Source organism: Chlorocebus sabaeus, chromosome 10 (genome assembly GCF_047675955.1).
Source record: "Chlorocebus sabaeus isolate Y175 chromosome 10, mChlSab1.0.hap1, whole genome shotgun sequence".
NCBI classification, from domain to species: domain Eukaryota; kingdom Metazoa; phylum Chordata; class Mammalia; order Primates; family Cercopithecidae; genus Chlorocebus; species Chlorocebus sabaeus.
Window position 1 is genome coordinate 73,196,543 of NC_132913.1, and position 6,000 is coordinate 73,202,542.

Consider the following 6,000-nt stretch of genomic DNA (forward strand, 5'->3'; position numbering starts at 1 on the left):
TAGACCAATAACAAGTTCTGAAATTGAGGCAATGATTAATAGCCTACCCATCCCTCATGGCATTTCCCAAAATTGGGTTCCCATCTTTATCAAACTTAGAGTAACACCAATTACCCCAATGTTTTCCTTTTTTACATTTTGGACATATTTCAGGATCAGCAGCTTTTTTTTTTTTTTTGCCTCTCTGGCAGCCTAACTCTCAGATTTTTTTCTACATTCTTTTTTAGTATGACCATGCTTCCCACAATTAAAACAATCTCCAGGAAATGGAGTATTTCCTTTATCCACTCTCAGTCCTGCCATTGCCTGTGCCAACAAAGTAGCTTTATGCAGATTACCTCCAATATCATCACAGGCCTTGATATAATCAACTAAATGTGCTTTCCTTCTGATAGGTCACAGAGCTGCCTGGCAATCGGGATTAGCATTGTCAAAAGCTAATAATTGCAACACTATATCCTGAGCAGCCCAATCTGCAATCATCTTTTTAAGAGACTCCTATAACCGAGCTATAAAATCAATGTATGCTTCTTTGGATCCCTGCTTTATAGCACTAAAGGAAGGGTATTGTTCTCCACCTGAAGTGATTTTTACCTAAGCTGTAATGCACACTCCTCTAAGCTGTTCTATGGCATCATCCTGCATGACCAGTTGTGCATCTAAACCAGCCCAGCTGCCAACCCCCAAAACTTGGTCTGCAGTTATTAATTTGAGGTTGGGCCTGGGAATTGTGAGCAGCTTGAATCGAAGCTTCATCTGCCCACCAAGTTTTAAATTAAAAGAACTGAGCAGGAGTTAGACAAGCTTGAGTAAGAGCATCCCAGTCAGTAAGAATCATCTGACTGGAAACAGCAACATTCTTTAACAGTCCCCTTACAAAAGGAGAACCTGGTCCAGACTGATTAATAGCTTGTTTAAATTATTTGAGTAATTTAAAAGGAAAAGGCACAAATGTAGCTATAATATCTCGCTGTTGGGGTGTATTCTAACAGGCAACTGCCAGGCCTCTAAATCACCCTCTTGTCTAGCTTGCTGAATTCCTGCCGGAATAGAACTAAGAGCGGTTACTCAAGGCACTGCTCTAACAGTCACTGGGGCAACTACCTTTTGCCCAGTGTCCTCCAGAAAAGAAAGATCTAGAGAGTCAGGCCACTCTTTTTCTTCAAAATAATAATGAGAGGGTGCAGAAGGGTAGGGATGAACCTCTCCCTCCTTTGCCACTTTAGCTTTAGCTGGCAAATAAACCTGCTCTGTAGCCTCTTCTGTTACTTTGTTATACTCTCCTTCCTCCTCATCATCAGTGTGAAAAAGTTCCAAGGTGGAAGGAACCAGAGCCCACACTTGTCCCATTGTTACCCTGATGCTTCTGAGCTCCCCTTCTTACTCACCATGGGGATTGCTTTAAGAGTACTCGGGTGTCCTCCAGCTAGTTCCACTTTCTCCAACCATTGCTCCGGCGACCCTTCGACCTGGATTCGAGGCCCCAAGTTGGGCTCCACTTGCCGAGATCAGCTCAATCAGGGAGATCCTAACCCAGCAGCACCAGAGGAATTAAAGACACACACACAGAAATATAGAGGTGTGAAGTGGGAAATCAGGGGTCTCACAGCCTTCAGAGCTGAGACCCCTGAACAGAGATTTACCCACATATTTATTAACGGCAAGCCAATCATTAGCATTGTTTCTATAGGATATTTGACTAACTAAAAGTATCACGAACGGATGGGCCACATTAAAGGAATAGGCTGGGCTAGTTAACGGCAGCAGGAGCATGTCCTTAAGGCACAGATCGCTCATGGTATTGTCTGTGGCTTAAGAATGCCTTTAAGCAGTTTTCTGCCCTGGGCAGGCCAGGTATTCCTTGCCCTCATTCCAGTAAACCCACAACCTTCCAGTGTGGACATTATGACCATCATGGACATGTCACAGTGCTGCAGAGATTTTGTTTATTGCCAGTTTTGGCACCAGTTTGTGGCCAGATTTTGGGGGGCTTGTTCCCAACAGAGGCAGCAATTAATAGCCTAGCATCCAAAAAAAAAAAAAAAAAGTCCAGGACCAGACACATTCACAGCCAAATTCTACCAGAGGTACAAAGTGGAGCTGGTACCATTCCTTCTGAAACTATTCCAAAAAATAGAAAAAGAGGGAATCCTCCATAACTCATTTTATGAGGCCAGCATCATCCAAATACCAAAACCTGGCAGAGACATAACAAAAAGAGAAAATTTCAGGCCAATATCCCTGATGAATATCAATGCAAAAATCCTCAATAAAATACTGGCAAATCAAATCCAGCAGCACATCAAAAAGCTTATCCACCATGGTCAAGTTAGCTTCATCTTTGGGATGCAAGGCTTGTTCAACATGCCCAAATCAATAAATGTAATCCATCACATAAACAGAACCAATGACAAACACCACATGATTGTCTCAATAGATGCAGAAAAGGCCTTCGATAAAATTCAACAGTCCTTCATGTTAAAAACTCTCAATAAACTAGATATTGATGGAATGTATCTCAAAATAATAAAGAACTATTTAATGACAAACCCACAGCCAGTATCATACTGAATGGGCAAAAACTGGAAGCATTCCCTTTGAAAACTGGCACAAGACAAGGATGCCCTCTCTCACCACTCCTATTCAGCATAGTATTGGAAGTTCCAGCCAGGGCAATCAGACAAGAGAAAGAAATAAATAGCATTTAATTAGGAAAAGAGGACATCAAATTGTCTCTGTTTGCGGATGACATGATTGTTTATTTAGAAAACCCCATTATCTCAGCCCCAAATCTCCTTAAGATTATCAGTAGATTTTTCATAAAAACTTTGGAGATCAGAATGCAATGGATCAATATACTGAAACTGCTAAAGGAGAAAAAAAAATTCAAGCAAAAATCTATACCCAGCAAAATTGTCCTTTAAATGTGATAAAGAAAATTAAGACATATTCAGACGAACAAAAGCTAAAGAATTGTCTTACCATTAGACCTACTCTGCAAGAAATGCTCAAGGAAGTCCTACAGGATGAAATGAAAAGACAACAGACAGTAATTCAAAGCCATACGAAGAAATAAAATGTGAATAAATGTAAATCCATTGGAAATTATAAAAACTAGTATTAATGTAACAATTATTTATAATACCATCTCAGTTTTCTATACGATTTAAGGTGCTAATGTATTTTTAAAATAATTGTCTAAAAGCTAGTACTATTGTAACTTTGGTTTATAATTTCATATTTATACTTTAAGAGAAGAATGCATTTAAAATACCACTTTATACTTTTAGACCCACAATGCATAAAGATGTAATTTTGTGACAATAACTGAAAGTGATAGGGATAAAGCAATAAAGGAGCAGAAATTTTGTAAATCATTGAAGTTAAAATAGTATAATTCAAGTTAAGTTATTGTAACTTTAGAATGTTAAATGTAATCTTTATAGTGACTAGAAAGAAAATACCTTAAAATACAAAAGCAAATGAAAAAGAAAGTTAAATATTTCATAACAAAAAATTGAACACAAAAAAACAGTGATGCAGGAAATGAGGGACAAAGAACTGATAAATCATATAGAAAACAAATAGCAAAATGACAGAAGTATGTCTTTCCTTATGAGTCACTACTTTAAGTGTAAATGTATCAAACTGTTTCAAATTAAAAGACAAAGATTGACAGACTAGATTTAAGCAAACATGATTCAGTTTTATACTGTCTACAAGAGACTCCCTTTAGCATCAAAGGCACAAATAGATTGAAAGTTGCAACACAGGCAACAACATGGATGAAGCTTGAGCGCATTATGCAAAGTGAAGTAAGCCAGTCACATAAACACAAAAACTGTATGAATTCAAATAAATGAGACACTTAGAGTCTTAGTTAAAATTATAGAGACAGAAAGTAGAATGGTGGTTGCCAAGGGCTGGAGGGCTTAGAATGAAAAGATATTGTTTAATGGGTTAAGTTGTAGTTTTACAAGATGAAAAGTGTTAAGGAGATGGATGGTGGTTGTCTTAGTCCATTTAGTGTTGCTATAACAGAAAACCTGAAGCTGGGAAATTTATAAAGAAAAGGTTATTTCACTCATGGTTCTTCATGTTGGGAAGTTTAAGGGAATAGTCCTGGCTTTTGGCAAGCGTCTTTCTGCTGCATTATAACATGAGAAAGAAGATCACCTGGGAAGTGGACACATGCAAAGAAGTAAAATGCAAGGGGCATCCTGGCTTTATTACAATCCATTCTCACAAGAACCAATCCATTATTGCAAAAACTAGTCCAGCCTCACTAGAATGTGAACATACTACCGTAGGAATAGCACCAAGCCATTTATGAGGGATCTTCCCCCATAACAAAAATACCTCCCAAGCATCCCTACCTCCCAACACTATCACATTGGATATCAAATTTTAACAAAAATTGTGATGACAACAAACCACATTTGAACCATAGCATTCTACTCCTGGCTGCCCACCACTCATATTCTTCTCACATACAAAATACCCTCACGTTGCAGGTCTGCAGACAGCACCATGTGGAAATCTCCAAGGCTTACCATTTGGGCCTGCAGAGCAGTGATCTGAGCTGTACTTGGGGCCATTTGAGCCACAGCTGCTTCAGTTAGTACGGCCAGGATGCAAGGAGCAGTGTTTTAGGCAACATAGGGTAGTGGAACCATGGGCCTGTAGCCAAAGTCATTTTATCTTCCCATACCACTATAATGGGGAGGGTAATCTCAAAGGCTTTTGAAATGCCTTAACTGCCTCTTATCCATTGCTTTGACTATTAACATCTTGCTCCCTTTTATTCATGCTAATCTCTTAAGAAAGTGATTACTCAGTTATATCCTTTGATTTCTCCCCTGCAAATGCTCTTATTCTTTACCATATGGTCAGACTGAATTTCCCAAATCTTTATTTTCTACTTCCCTTTTAATTATAAATTCCACCTTTAGGTCATTCCTTTACTGCTGTAACTGATCATAAGCTATTAAAAGTCGTAACCATATTGCTTATTGAATACTTTGATATTTAGAAATTTCTTCAACCAGGTATTCTAGTTTGGTCTTTTACGAATCCCTAGGTCATGAACACAATGCAACCATGTTTTTTATAATGGTATAACAAGGATAACCTTTGCTCAGTTTATGAAAAACTACTTCTCATCTGGTCAAAATTTGCCTTCTTCTGAGCCCTCTCCAGCATCACCCTTAATGCTTTATTCATAACAATACAGTCTTTTTTTCCTGGCCTGATCCTCCAAACTTTTCTAACCTCTACCCATTACCCAGTTCCTAAGACATTTCCACATTTTCATGTTATTTGTATAGCAATACCCACTCCTTGGCACCAATTTTATACTTTTGCCATTTTGTGTTGCTATAAGAGAATGCCTTAAAACTGGATAATTTACAAAGAAAACAGAACTATCTATCTCACAGTTCTGCAGGATGGGAAGTTCAAAGACATGGCCCTGGTCCGGTAAGAGCTTTTGTGCCATCTCATAACATGGCAGACAAGATCAAAAGGGAAGTGGACACATGCAAAGAAGCAAAACACAAAAAGTGTCCTGGCTTTATAACAACCTGCTCTCAAGGAAATTACTCCATTTTTACAAGAATGAATCTAGTCTTGCCAGAGTAAGAATGCACTACCAGCCAGGTGCAGTGGTTTGTGCCTGTAATCCCAGCACTATAATCCCAGGTCGAGGCAGATAGATCACTTGAGGTCAGGAGTTTGAGACCAGCCTGGCCAACATGGCGAAACACCATCTCTACTAAAAATACAAAATAAAACAAAATCAGCAGGGCATGGTGGCATGCACCTATAATCCCAACTACTCAGGAGGCTGAAGCAGGAGAATTACTTGAACCTGGGAGGCAGAGGTTGCAGTGAGCTGAGATTGCACCACTCCACTCCAGCCTGGGTGACAGAGCGAGACTCCATCTCAAAACAAAAAAAAGAATGCACATGAAAACAGTAACAAGTCATTTATGAAAGATC